Below are 15,634 nucleotides of genomic sequence, written 5' to 3' on the forward strand. Positions count from 1 at the left end.
TCCATGTCAGGATACTCTTGAAGCTTGGTCACTTGGGTACCCCTCTATTCAGAGGGCTTCCATGTCAGGATACTCTTGACTCATGGTCACTTGGGTACCCCTCTATTCAGGGGGCTTCCGTGTCAGGATACTCTTGAAGCTTGGTCACTTGGGTACACCTCTATTCCCGGGGCTTCCATTTCAGGATACTCTTGAAGCTTGGTCACTTGGGTACCACTCTATTCCGGAGGCTTCCATGTCGGGATACTCTTGAAGCTTGGTCACTTGTGTACCCCTCTTCAGGGGTTTACATGTCAGGATACTCTTGAAGCTTGGTCACTTGGTTACCCCTCTATTCAGAGGGCCTCCATGTCAGGATACTCTTGACTCATGGTCACTTGGGTACCACTCTATTCAGTGGGCATCCATGTCAGGATACTCTTGACTCATGGTCCCTTGGTTACCACTCTATTCCGGGGGTTTCCATGTCAGGATACTCTTGAAGCTTGGTCACGTGGGTACCCCTCTATTCAGGGGGCTTCCATGTCAGGAACTCTTGAAGCTTGGTCCCTTGGGTACCCCTCTATTCAGGGGACTTCCATGTCAGGATACTCTTGACTCATGGTCACTTGAGTACCCCTCTTCAGGGGCTTCCATGTCAGGATACTCTTGACTCATGGTCAGTTGGGTACCCCTCTATTCAGGGGGCTTCCATGTCAGGATACTCTTGACTCATGGTCAGTTGGGTACCCCTCTATTCAGGGGGCTTCCATGTCAGGATACTCTTGACTCATGGTGAGTTGGGTACCCCTCTATTCAGGGGGCTTCCATGTCAGGATACTCTTGACACATGGTCACTTGGGTACCCCTCTATTCAGTTCATATCCATAGCCCCTTTTCTCTGCTCTGAGATGCTTGGCCAGAGGTACTCCCACTGCAGGAGCATCCATCGTCTGCTGCAGGTCTTCCTCTCCCTTCTGCATTTCTTTGTGGTCACATCCTGTGGTGGTTGACTGCTTCACGGCATGAGTCATGACATTCCACTTTGATTTGTGGTCTTGATATGTGTTGCCTTCTGGATAGATGACCATAAAGGTTGGTGAATATTCCTTCTGCGTTGCATTATCTGCTCTTCTCTGGTCCCAGTGGGTACTTGCTCCACAAGGGCGACATCCAGTTTTTATGTGTGGCAGCATCTGTGTGACATGAGCCGGTTATAAACGTGACTCCATGTGAGTCACATAGACTGGGAGTTTCTCACCTCTGCTGTTCAAATACCATAGGGGAACCTCAGTCCCAGATTCTGAATGTTCTAATGCTGCCGCGTAGTGAGCACTTTCCACACAGATACATCTGGCCCTGGGGCGCTCAAAGTGGCTGGTCTCAGCTGCTTCTCCTTGTAAGACCTCAATGATTCTCCCCCTTTTTGCCCTAGACTTGCAGGTCCCTTCCTTTTCCACAGGAACGGTCCTATCAATCTACATCTCAAGCTGTTCTTCTCAGCCGGGCATACGTTTGGCTCTCGCAAGGTTTGCCAGATTAATCTATTCCAGAGTCTTTTGTAGACGTGTCTAGAGAGCTGGTGGTCTTGTCGAGGATCTTTAGAGTGAGTCTGAAAACAGACTGATGTGACTCTTGCTGTGGTAATGCCTCCATTGCAAGGTTCAGGGTCAGACCTTCAGTATCAGCCCAGCTCAGGTGCTTGATGTGAATGTCCTGTGCAGTCACAGCCTTGACTGGCACCTCTGGCAAACATGACAGATTCCAGTCCTTCGCAATATTGAGCAACCATGCAGCAGCTATCATCCACAAGTCCACGAGCCATTCGTTTCGAGGCTAGGATGGCATCAGCTGGGTTCCAGCTAATCTCACTAATACACTGCCATGCATCTGCTATCTGGGACAATCCGACTAGCTATTCATTCAGAGGCTAGGATGGCATACCAGCTGGGTTCAAGCTAATCTCACTAATACACTGCCATGCATCTGCTATCTGGGACAATCCGACTAGCCATTCATTCAGAGGCTACGGTGGCTTACCAGCAGGGTTCCAGCTCTTCTCAACATTGAGCAGCCCATCAGCTGCTTCTTTTGCAAGTCCACTATCCAATGGTTCAGAGGCTAGGATGGCGCACCAGCAGAGTCCAGCCCTTCTCAACGAAACGTTGCTATGCAGCTGCTATCTTGTACGGGTCCACTAGTTATTCGTTCAGAGGCCAGGATGGCGTACCAGCCGGACTGGGTGATGTCAGTGTAGCGGGACAGAGATGAGTGTCCTTTCACTAACCATCCATTCAGCTGTTATGGTCCATTCCCATGCTTCAAATGCAAGTGTCTCTACCTCAGCAGGGCCTCCAGTTTAAAGCTCTTTTAAAAAAATGTAGTGTGCGTTTGGTGCACTCTATCACCACCTTATGCCACCCTAATGAAGTAAGGAATGGCACCTGGCCAATAAGGGTAGTGGTGACAGATCTCCCTAATGTTGTAGGTATTGTAGGGAAGGATCTGGGACACTGAGGCTCAGGAGTGTGGAGCAGGACAGAAGCCTTATCACCTGGTAACAGCCCCACTATTATTTAACAAATAAGCCGAATGGTAACTTAAGGGAAGGCTATTAACTATCCCCTCCCTCCCCAAGAACCATCAAACGATATCCTGCCTTACATACCCCTATGCTAAAAGAGATGATGAACATACCAGCAGGAGCAGCAGGTGAGCTTCTTCCCCCAGGGGCCATCCAGGGGCCCTTCAGGGGCCATCCAAGGGCCATCACCTCATTCCTGCCTCTAGCCACTTTCCCTTTGAGGCTCCTGTGCTAAAAGAGATGATGAGCAGAACAGCAGCAGCACCGGTGAACTCTGCAGAACCACCTCCAGCAGCAGGTGAGCCTCGTCCTCCAGGGGCCATCCACATCTTTCCTGCCCATTAGGCACTTCACCCTATATACGTCTGTGCCAAAAGTAATGATGAGCACACCAGCAGAAGCACTCATCCAGTAGATGAGCTGGGGAGCTGTCTAACTTAGCTTTTGATGGCTGTGCACAAGAGCAGGTCAGCAGCACCTCACTGCTGTGACCTGCCCTCTGATGCACACTGCTGCACTGTTTATACCCACAGGGGGCTGATGCAGGGACACCCCAGCACTTGTGATCTCTGCATTAGCACCAGATGAACCAGAGCAAGCAGTGTGACCTGCCCTCAGATGCACACTGCTGCACTGTTTATACCCCACAGGGGGCTGATGCAAGGACACCCCAGCACTTGTGATCTCTGCATTAGCACCAGAGGAACCAGAGCAAGCAGTGTGACCTGCCCTCTGATGCACACTGCTGCACTGTTTATACCCCACAGGGCCTGATGCAGGGACACCCCAACACTTGTGATCTCTGAATTAGCACCAGATGAACCAGAGCAAGCAGTGTGACCTGCTCTCTGATGCACACTGCTGCACTGTTTATACCCCACAGGGGGCTGATGCAGGGACACCCCAGCACTTCTGATCTCTGCAGGAGCACCGGATGAACCAGAGCAGGCAGTGTGACCTGCCCTCTGATGCACACTACTGCACTGTTTATACCCCACAGGGGGCTGATGCAGGGACACCCCAGCACTTGTGATCTCTGCATTAGCACCAGATGAACCAGAGAAAGCAGTGTGACCTGCCCTCTGATGCACACTACTGCACTGTTTATACCCCACAGGGGCTGAAGCAGGGACACCCCAGCACTTGTGATCTCTGCATTAGCACCAGATGGACCAGAGCAAGCAGTGTGACCTGCCCTCTGATGCACACTACTGCACTGTTTATACCCCACAGGGGGCTGATGCAGGGACACCCCAGCACTTGTGATCTCTGCATTAGCACCAGATGAACCAGAGCAAGCAGTGTGACCTGCCCTCTGATGCACACTACTGCACTGTTTATACCCCACACCAGCACTTGTGATCTCTGCATTAGCACCAGATGAACCAGAGAAACAGTATAACTCTGCATGCAATGATGCACTCCACACTTTCCTCTTGCACCCCAAAGGGTGGTGAGTAATAGGCAGGCAGTGCCCCCAATATCTGAAACAACCTGAGGAACACATTGGACGACTGACATTGAGTGCAATCAACATGGTGTATTCAGTCACTTAGCCCCAAACAGAATTTGCCAAACAAGAAAAATACTTCCCCTGCATTCTAGCCAATAGCACCACATGCCTTGACCTCCTCTTTAGGGGTACCCCTCACCCTATAAGTCAGCAAGGTAGTTGCTCGCCCCCGGCAACTGTATTCACCTTGCGTGACCCAGGTTCAAATCCCATTGGTGCTGACTCAGCATTTAACCCTTCCCGGTTTCTTTCCATGGAGTACCTTTACATTGGGAAATAGCATCTGTTATTACAGCGTTTGGAACCCGGAATGAAGCGCTATATATAATGTGATAGCAATGTTAGCTATTATATTTCACCTACTGTAAGATTTGGCTAACAGTCTGAAAGCCCCCCTCCCCCTTCTTAACTCTTGCACTCACAGGCCATTATTTCTCGTTTACAGGTGCGCAGCAGTGATAACTGCAACAGCCCTTGCAGAAGAAGTACAGCACTACGAGTCGCCAGAGGGAGAGTGATCAGACATCAAGCTAAGCTCGATGCATCGGAGCACCCATTCTGCACTGCATCTTTGCTCTGCACCTGCATCCCTGCTCACATCAGATGAGCTGTACTGAGAACAGACTAATACAAGTGTGCTGAGTTCAAGAAGGCATCACCCAAAGCTCACACTTGTACAGATATCACAGCATCCTGCTGGCAAAATGGCACAGTGTATTGGGCGTGAGAAAAGCTTCAGTCATGGCTCCCATCTGTCCAGGAAGCAGATGTTGCAGATGGGGAAGAAACCACACCAGGGTAGTGAGTGTGAAAAAAGCTTCACTCTAAGCTCTCATCTGTTAGCACATCAGGGAATCCATACTGGGAGGAAACCGTACCAGTGCACGGAGTGCAATACAAGCTTCAGGCATTGCTCTTCCCTTTCCAGGCATCAGAGGTTACATACAGGAGAGAAACCATAACAGTGCACGGAGTGCAATAAAAGCTTCATTCGGAGCTCTCATCTGTTATCACATCAGAGGATCCATACTGGAGTAAAGCCATACCAGTGCACGGAGTGTGGGAAAAGCTTCACTCTGAGTTCTAATCTGTTATCACATCAGAGGATTCATACTGGGGGCAAAACATACCAGTGCACGGAGTGCAAGAAAACCTTCAGGCATTGCTCTTCTCTTTCCAGGCATCAGAGGCTGCATACAGGAGAGAAACCATACCAGTGCACAGAGTGTGAGAAAAGCTTCAGTCTGAGTTCTAATCTGTTATCACATCAGAGGCTGCATACAGGAGAGAAACCGTACCAGTGCACGGAGTGCGATAAGAGCTTCAATCGGAGCTCTCAACTATTATCACATCAGAGGATCCATACTGGAGAGAAACCATATCAGTGCACGGTGTGCCAAAAAACCTTCAATCAGAGCTCTCATCTGTCCAGTCATCAGATGTTGCATACTGGGGTGAAACCATACCAGTGCACGGAGTGCAAGAAAAGCTTCAGGCATAGCTGTCATCTGTCCAGGCATCAGATGTTGCATACAGGAGTGAAACCATACCAGTGCACAGAGTGCAAGAAAAGCTTCAGGCATAGCTGTAATCTGTCCAGGCACCAGAGGCTGCATACAGGAGAGAAACCGTACCAGTGCACAGAGTGCAAGGAAAGCTTTGGGCATTGCTTTTCTCTTTCTATCCATCAGATGTTGCATACAGGAGAGAAACCGTACCAGTGCACAGAGTGCAAGAAGAGCTTCAATCAGAGCTCTCATCTGACAAGGCATCAGATGCTGCATACAGGAGAGAAACCGTACCAGTGCACAGAGTGTGAGAAAAGCTTCACTCTGAGTTCTAATCTGTTATCACATCAGAGGATCCATATTGGAGTGAAGCCATACCAGTGCACGGAGTGCGAGAAGAGCTTCCATCGGAGCTCTCAGCTGTTATCACATCAGAGGATACATACAGGAGTGAAGCCATACCAGTGCACGGAGTGCGAGAAGAGCTTCAATCAGAGCTCTCATCTGTCCAGGCATCAGATGTTGCATACCGGAGAGAAACCATACCAGTGCACGGAGTGTAAGAAAAGCTTCAGGCATAGCTGTAATCTGGCCAGGCACCAGAGGCTGCATACAGGAGAGAAACCGTACCAGTGCACGGAGTGCAAGAAAAGCTTCATGCATAACTTTTCTCTTTCCATCCATCAGAGGCTGCATACAGGCGAGAAACCGTACCAGTGCACGGCATGCAAGAAGAGCTTCAATCAGAGCTCTCATCTGTTATCACATCAGAAGATCCATACTAGAGGGAAGCCATACCAGTGCACGGAGTGCATGAAAAGCTTCAGTCATAGCTCTTCTCTTTCCAGGCATCAGATGTTGCATACAGTAGAGAAACCATACCAGTGCATGGAGTGTGAGAAAAGCTTCAATCAGAGCTCTCATCTGTACAGGCATCAGTTGTGGCATAAACGAGAGAAGCCATACCAGTGCACAGAGTCTGAGGAAAGATTCATACAGAGGGGGGAGTTTGTTATCATATCAGAGGATACAAACTGGGAAGAAACCATACCAGTGGACAGACCAGAGTGTTTGAAAATCTTCCCTCAGAGCTCTCGTCTGTTATCACATGAGATGCTGCATACTGGGGGGACGGGACCATACCAGTGCACAGAGTGCGAGGAAAGCTTCACTCAGAGCTGTCATCTGGCATCACATCAGAGGATCCATACTGGAGTGAAGCCACACCAGTGCACGGAGTGCGAGAAGAGCTTCAATCAGATCTCACATCTGTACAGACATCAGATGTTGCATACAGAAGAGAAACCATGCCAGTGTACGTAGTGTGGGAAAAGCTTCAGTACTAGTTCTCTCTCCAGTCGTCAGATGCAGCAAACTGGGCAGGAACTGTAATCGTGCACAAAATGCATGCAAAGATTCACTCTGGGCTCTGACATGCACAGACCTCAAATGGTCTATGATGGCGGGAAACTGAACCAGTGCACAAGAAAAGCTTTGCTCAGAAGTCTGCTTTGTGCACTGTCAGATGATCCATTCAAGTGAGAAACTCTGAGCTATGAGGTGGGATATGGGCCGTCATCAGAAGATCCATTCAGGGGTGATCAATACCTGACTTGTTAAAGACAGAGGTCCCAGGTGGATCATGGGGAAAGCATTGAGGAGAACATGTACAGATAGCCTGAAAGATTGTAATACAATAGAAACCTGGACTGGATGAGCAGCACGCCCCTGACATGGATCTTGGTTGCTGCAGTGTATGTGTTAAACCATATATTTATGTGTACAGGTAAAGCATTCATATATTGCTTCATCGTGTCATGAAGAATCTTTGCTCATGTCATTAAATTGAGTTGCAAATTACAGCTGATAGCCCAGCCTCATTCTGCATAGAAATCTCAATGTTAAGTGTGAAATACCTTTCTCCAGTACAGAAAGGCCAACTTTAAAAATCTCATCATTATTTGTTGTTTGTTTAAAGGGTTTAGGATAACATAAAGTCCCACATCTCGATTTCATGCCTGTATAATTGTAAATCCTCTAAAAAGCAACATTAATTATCCTATTCTAAAAGTACTTCTTATCTTTAAGAGATAAAGAGAGAGTCATGCCACTTACCAGTGGTCCCGTGTGTTGACTGGGGGCTCGCAGGGTCCCATCCTGGTGCTTGTATCTGCAATGGTGGGTTTTCCGCAACAGTTCCAACAGAGAACCATCGTTTCATTACTAGCCTGCCTCCTCCGTCTGCCAGTGTACCTGTGGAGCCCTTTTTTGGTTGTGTCCACATGTAAAATGCCCGACAATAAGATCCTGCAGCATTTACGGTTATTGCATTGCCGAAAGTCCAGACAAGCCTGTTGGGCTTTCTTCTTTTTCCCAATTTGACCTCAAAGTGATTTACATCCCTTGTAAATGGAATCAGAAAGCTGATGCCCTGTCACATTCTTTGGAGTCCGTACTAGTGATACAAGAGAACGAAACGTTGGTTCTCTCCCCAAAACACTTCATGTGTCAGGTACAACCATACCTGCAGACCTTCCTACAAGAAACAGCAACAGACCCATGGAAGCCTGATCTTCTACAAATGTCTGATGTTACCGAAAGGAATGGATTGCTGTTCTTTCGGGGTCGGCTTTACATACCGATGACGGCTCTTCGTTCTCTGGTATAACACAGTTTCTATGATGCCAAGATGAGTGGACACTGTGGGGTGAAGGCCACACAAGAATTAATAGCACAACAGTGTTGCGGGCCAGGATGGGCAGGCCAAGTACACGCCTATGTGAGTACTTGTCCGGTTTATGAGCAGAATAAGACCAGCCGAAACGTCCATTTTGATAACTATAACCCAACAAAATTCCACTGTTTCCCTGGCACACTTTTGCCATGAATTACATCATTGAACTTCCTGCATCCGACGGCCACACTATCATGGTGGTGGTAAACTGCTTTACAAAGACCACACACTTCATACCGCTGGTGTCTGTTCCTACTGCAACCCAGACAGCACAGGTGTTTTTACACAAAGTCTATTGTCTGCATGCACAAGAAGATACTGTCTGGCCGTAGCTCTCAGTTTCTTTCCAACTTCTGGATTCAATTGTGCAAACAACTAGGTATGCAGTGGGCATTAAGCTCTGGCTATCATCCCCAAACCAACGGGTAGACTGAGCGCACCAACCAGACCCTGGAGCAGTATCTGCGATGCTATGCAAACACCACCCAAGACAATTGGTACTTGTAATGGATATGGCAGAAGTCGCATCCAATGATGCCATACATTCAACCACCGGCCTGAGTCCATTCTACTGCTCCACCGGGCAACATCCGAAACTACATCCTCTACGGGCAGTAATGCCCAGTCCCGTTGGGGCTGCGGACATTGTGGTGGCTCGGATTGAGGAGAAACATCTAAAGGCCAGTCGTTCTTCAAAGAAACGAGCTGGGGATAGATATCTGTCTTTGGCTGGGGCCTCCCTCTGAAACAGCCTCCCTGCCACTCTAAAACTTGAGGAGAACCATCTCCGGTTCCAGAAGCACTTCAAGACCTTCCTCTTTTCTTCTGCATTCGCTCCCCCTCTCCCCAGCTGATCTGTTCTCTCTCGGCACCGTGCACCTGACCACCCTCTGTCCTCTGGACCCAGGTACCTGCTCACCCTGCCACCCTACCGCACTGCCTCCGGGCCACCCCTTGCAGTGATGTCTGTATCTGTACCCATACAGCCCCCTCTTTTTTCTTCCTGCACTTATCAGACCTACCCTGTCTGCTGCCTTAAACCTAGCACTTGCAAATTGCTGGCTGCACTAAAACTGTTTGTTGCCTTTATTATTTATTTATTGTTATTTATCTGTTTCTCCTCTGCTTCGCACATTCCACTTCTCCTCCCTTCCCTGCACTATTCCCCTCCCCCTCCTCCATGCACTTGCGCGTTCTCAATGTCACTGGGCCTAGTAAGATCGCTGTTTTGTTCTCCCCTGTTCCCCACCCTTGCCTTGTCACGATCTGAAACACTTGTGTACGAGCGCGATAGAAATAAAATATCAATATCGATGAATATTGAAGAATGTCTTGTATTGGACTCAGCTTTTGGTTATTCTGATTCAATCCACCTCCTATGCATTAGCTGACAGTACCATGGTGTATCTCTGTTAGGCAGAAACCTGTGCATTTCCCTCTGGGACCACTGCAAAAGATTTAGGACTACAGGTGTTTGGCAGTAAACCCACTTGGTAGCAGTCTGTACCACACAGATTCACTTGGTAGCTGTGGCTGAGCAGTCAGACTTCCCTCAAGAAGAGTTAGGCAGTATACAGAGTTTTCACAATAGGTCAAGAGAACACAATAGAACAAGTAAACACTGACATGGGCTTGGTGTAAAAGAGATATCATTATTTATTTAAAACCACATCTAGAAAAACACACAGGCACTAATAGTAAGCAATTCAAAAACACGGTCACTAAAAGATATACACTCCCTTAAAAGAATATGAGACAAGTCTTAAGTAAAGCCCCACTTATTTTCAGACAGCGGTGAGCGCTTAACGCAGATGGCACTCTAATCATTCGTGCCTAAACCCCCTCCCACACCCCCTGTGGTACCCAGACAGAGTGGCACCACTTTTGGAGGCTTCCGTGGAGAAGCCCGCCAAAAAGTGGAACAAAGGACTCGACTTGGGTTGGAGTCACAAAAGAGAACACAAACGCCATTTTAGAATTGAGTCCTGGCAAAAAATACCAACCGGCGAATTAATATTAATTAAATAAACCGGCGGTATGTTCGAGGCTATGAGAATTAAATAATTAAAGTTGGTAGCCTCGAACAATGGGAAAATCCCATAGGAATATATTCGCGGTTGTATATAAAAAGTAGTATCCACTGCCACCAGCCAAAACTCGATCAGGGGGGACGGAGACTAACAGACCCCGGGGCAATCGAGTTGCCTCGACCAGTACGTCCACAATATGATGATTTGTACTGGTTTCTGTTAATAATTTGGGACTAGTAAAGCCAATGGTGACTTTACATGCCCTGGGAGACAGTAGTCAGTCCCAGGGTATGGAGTCTATGGTGGGGTGTCTCTATGACACCCCTGTGTTACTGCACGGAGGGTGCTGTGTAACACACATAGTAAAAACACATGAGACCCTATGGAGTAAAGGACGCCATAGCCCATAAAACACATAAAAAGTCAAAGGAACACCATACATCATGTCCAAGAGTGGGAGAAAAAGAGTCTCACTCTTGGCAGGAGAAAAAAACAAACTCCAGAAATCCAGCAAAGCTGCTGGGGGACTCACTAGGTTAGGAAATTCAGCCTACAGAGAGAATTCTCCCTAACAATCTCACACTGAGTCGTCCCCATTGTGGGACACCCAAAAGGATTGTTGTGCCTTCTATTGATCTATATGACTCCCCTCACTTACTATTACCCCTATCCTCATCACCTGATGTCATCGACAGCAGTACAGAACCTACTAGCAATGACGATGAGTCTGCGGGACATGTTGCGGTGCAGGAGGAGGAGGAGGAAGGGGGTTTATTTGATATTAGCCACTCTATCCTAACAATTCATGGAAGTTGGACTTCTGCAGACATGTTTGGTGTGTTTGAAAATGTACAGACCACTGGTGACAAAAAGTGATTACCTGACAGAGAAACTAGCCTTGCAAGAAGAAAAGCTTAAGGGAATAGGGCGGCATTGTGAATCTTTAAATACTAAATGCCTTGCCCACTCTATTGGAAAAGTATGCTCTTTCCACCACTGACACTCTAGCTCTGGTTAATGCTTAAGGGGATAGGACCGCATTGTGAATCTTTAAATACTAAATTCCTTGCCCACTCTATTGGAAAAGTATGCTCTTTCCACCACTGGCACTCTAGCTCTGGTTAATGCTTAAGTGGATATGACGGCATTGTGAATCTATAGATACTAAATGCATTGTCCACTCTACTGAAAAAGTATGCTCATTGCACCACTGACACTCTAGCTCTGGTTAATCCTTAAGGGGATAGGACGGAATTGTGAGTCTATAGATACTGAATGCCTTGCCCACTCTACTGGAAATGATGCTCATTCCACCACTTACACTCTAGCTCTGGTTAATGTTTAAAGGGATAGGACGGCATTGTGAGTCTATAGATACTGAATGCCTTGTCCACTCTACTGGGAAAGTCTGCTCATTCCACCACTGACACTCTAGCTCTAAATAATGCTTAAGGGGATAGGGCGGCATTGTGAATCTATAGATACTGAATGCCTTGCCCACACTACTGGAAAAGTATGCTCATTCCAGCACTGGCACTCTAGCTCTGGTTAATCCTTAAGGGGATATGACAGAATTGTGAGTCTATAGATACTAAATGCCTTGTCCACTCTACTGGAAAAGTATGCTCTTTCCACCACTGGCACTCTAGCTCTGGTTAATGCTTAAGGGGATAGGACGGCATTGTGAGTCTATAGATACTGAATGCCTTGCCCACTCTACTGGAAAAGTATGCTCATTCCACCACTTACACTCTAGCTCTGGATAATGCTTAAGGGGATAGAGTGGCATTGGGAATCTATAGATACTAAATGCCTTGCCCACTCTACTGGAAAAGTATGCTCATTCCACAACTGACACTCTAGCTCTGGTTAATCCTTAAGGGGATAGGACGGCATTGTGAATCTATAGATACTAAATGCCTTGCCAACTCTACTGGAAAAGTATGCTCATTCCACAACTGACACGCTAGCTCTGGTTAATCCTTAAGGGGATAGGACAGAATTGTGAGTCTATAGATACTAAATGCCTTGTCCACGCTACTGGAAAAGTATGCTCATTCCACAACTGACACTCTAACTCTGGTTAATCCTTAAGGGGATATGACAGAATTGTGAGTGTATAGATACTAAATGCCTTGTCCACGCTACTGGAAAAGTATGCTCATTCCACCACTGGCACTCTAGCTCTGGTTAATGCTTAAGGGAATAGGACGGCATTGTGAGTCTATAGATACTAAATGCCTTGCCCACTCTACTGGAAAAGTATGCTCTTTCCACCCCTGTCACTCTAGCTCTGGTTAATGCTTAAGGGGATAGGACCGCATTGTGAATCTTTAAATACTAAATGCCTTGCCCACTCTATTGGAAAAGTATGCTCTTTCCACCACTGACACTCTAGCTCTGGTTAATGCTTAAGGGGATAGGACCACATTGTGAATCTTTAAATACTAAATGCCTTGCCCACTCTATTGGAAAAGTATGCTCTTTCGACCACTGGCACTCTAGCTCTGGTTAATGCTTAAGTGGATATGACGGCATTGTGAATCTATAGATACTAAATGCCTTGTCCACTCTACTGAAAAAGTATGCTCATTGCACCACTGACACTCTAGCTCTGGTTAATCCTTAAGGGGATAGGACGGAATTGTGAGTCTATAGATACTGAATGCCTTGCCCACTCTACTGGAAATTCTGCTCATTCCACCACTTACACTCTAGCTCTGGTTAATGTTTAAAGGGATAGGATGGCATTGTGAGTCTATAGATACTGAATGCCTTGTCCACTCTACTGGAAAAGTCTGCTCATTCCACCACTGACACTCTAGCTCTAAATAATGCTTAAGGGGATAGGGCGGCATTGTGAATCTATAGATACTGAATGCCTTGCCCACACTGCTGGAAAAGTATGCTCATTCCACCACTGACACTCTAGCTCTGGATAATGTTTAAGGGTATAGGGCGGCATTATGAATCTATAGATACTAAATGCCTTGTGCACTCTACTGGAAAAGTATGCTCTTTCCACCACTGGCACTCTAGCTCTGGTTAATGCTTAAGGGGATAGGACGGCATTGTGAGTCTATAGATACTGAATGCCTTGCCCACTCTACTGGAAAAATATGCTCATTCCACAACTGACACTCTAGCTCTGGTTAATGCTTAAGGGGATAGAGTGGCATTGTGAATCTATAGATACTAAATGCCTTGCCCACTCTACTGGAAAAGTATGCTCATTCCACAACTGACACGCTAGCTCTGGTTAATCCTTAAGGGGATAGGACAGAATTGTGAGTCTATAGATACTAAATGCCTTGTCCACGCTACTGGAAAAGTATGCTCATTCCACAACTGACACTCTAACTCTGGTTAATCCTTAAGGGGATATGACAGAATTGTGAGTCTATAGATACTAAATGCCTTGTCCACGCTACTGGAAAAGTATGCTCATTCCACCACTGGCACTCTAGCTCTGGTTAATGCTTAAGGGAATAGGACGGCATTGTGAGTCTATAGATACTAAATGCCTTGCCCACTCTACTGGAAAAGTATGCTCTTTCCACCACTGTCACTCTAGCTCTGGTTAATGCTTAAGGGGATAGGATGGCATTGTGAGTCTATAGATACTGAATGCCTTGCCCACTCTACTGGAAAAGTATGCTTATTCCACCACTGACACTCTAGCTCTAAATCATTCTTAAGGGGATAAGGACGGCATTGTGAATCTATAGATACTAAATGCCTTGTCCACTCTACTGGAAAAGTATGCTCATTCCACCACTGACACTCTAGCTCTGGTTAATCCTTAAGGGGATAGGACAGAATTGTGAGTCTATAGATACTAAATGCCTTGTCCATGCTACTGGAAAAGTATGCTCATTCCACCACTGACACGCTAGCTCTGGATAATGCTTAAGGGGATAGGGCGGCATTGTGAATCTATAGATACTAAATGCCTTGTCGACCCTATTGGAAAAGTATGGTCATTCCACTACTGACACTCTATTTATTTTTGTTGATAAAACATTTAATTGGTTTTGGTCAAAACATAACATACAAACAAAAAACAAAGAAAGGCACCTTAGATAAGGTAGCTGGGTCTTTTGGTCTTAATTGGTTACAATTTGCATAGCAGTCTCAGATGGCTCACAGACTCGTAAAATGACATTGTCAGTTAAACTCTACCCACACCACAGGCACGCATCAGTGGGCGTCTTCCCATTTTTGCCAGATCTTATTCGCCTTCTCCGGACACCCCCTTGCCTTGTACACTCTGCGCTCCATTGCAACGCAGATATCTACATCAGTTGTCCATTGTTCGTAATCTGGTGTTGCGGGGGAGCCCCATAGTTGCGCTATGTTCCTTTTGTTCAGAGCAACAGTGGTGGATAGAAACAGTTTCTCATAACATGATAGATCACCCTCCTCTTCTATCCCCAACAATAGTAGTTTCGGGTCTCTAAGGATCGTCCTATTCATGACCTTTGACAACTCATTGCAGCACCCCTGCCAGTACTGCTGGATGTGAGTGCAGACCCACAGGATATGGAAGAAGGATCCCTCCTCCGTTTTACAGCGCAGACCTTTTGGGTCAGTACTCTTGCCCCATTTGAATAGTGCCACCCTTGTGTAATATATCCTGTGTAATATTTTTAGCTGGATTAGTCTGAGTCTAGATGATATGGCTATCTACCTGGAGAACATTAATGCACTGACCCACTCTTCTGGCACTACTGACACTCTAGCTCTGGTTAATGCTTAAGGGGATACGACGGCATTGTGAATCTATGGATACTGACAGGGTAATTCATAGAATTTCACACAAAAGTGGCGCACGCGGCTGGCGCACAGTGTGCGCGTGCGAATGTCTGCGCCAGCCGCGTGCGCTAAAATCGATATTCGCGCACAGCGTATTCATGGATTTCAGGCTCCCAAACCAGCCGTGGCGCAGAGTATCACAGCGACCCTGCAGCAGCGCCAGTAACGCCCCCAAGAACGCCCTCGCGCAAGGAAAAGACTTCAAAATCGCAAAATCATCGCAAAGGGCTGCGCTAACCCTGGACCAGTTAACAGGGCTGCCAAACAAGGAACGCAAAGCGTGTAACGTTCATATCAGGGGTACGCGGGAAGTTTTACACGCAATTAGCCAGGGTACATGTATTACAGTGGTACGCGGGAAGTTTTACACGCGATTAGCCAGGGTACGTGTATTACAGGGGTACGCGTGAAGTTTCACACGCGATTAGCCAGGGTACGTGTATTACAGGGGTACGCGTGAAGTTTTATACG

General features: G+C 47.0%; 1 pseudogene; it reads left to right on the forward strand.

Annotated features, from left to right (window-relative positions):
• Positions 1-7,446, forward strand: part of LOC138498072 (zinc finger protein 850-like) — an 87,567-nt pseudogene extending 80,121 nt beyond the window's left edge.
• Positions 7,447-15,634: the final 8,188 nt, after the last annotated feature.

The sequence above is a fragment of the Ambystoma mexicanum genome, chromosome 5q (assembly GCF_040938575.1).
Source record: "Ambystoma mexicanum isolate Mex_15411 chromosome 5q, UKY_AmexF1_1, whole genome shotgun sequence".
NCBI lineage: Eukaryota > Metazoa > Chordata > Amphibia > Caudata > Ambystomatidae > Ambystoma > Ambystoma mexicanum.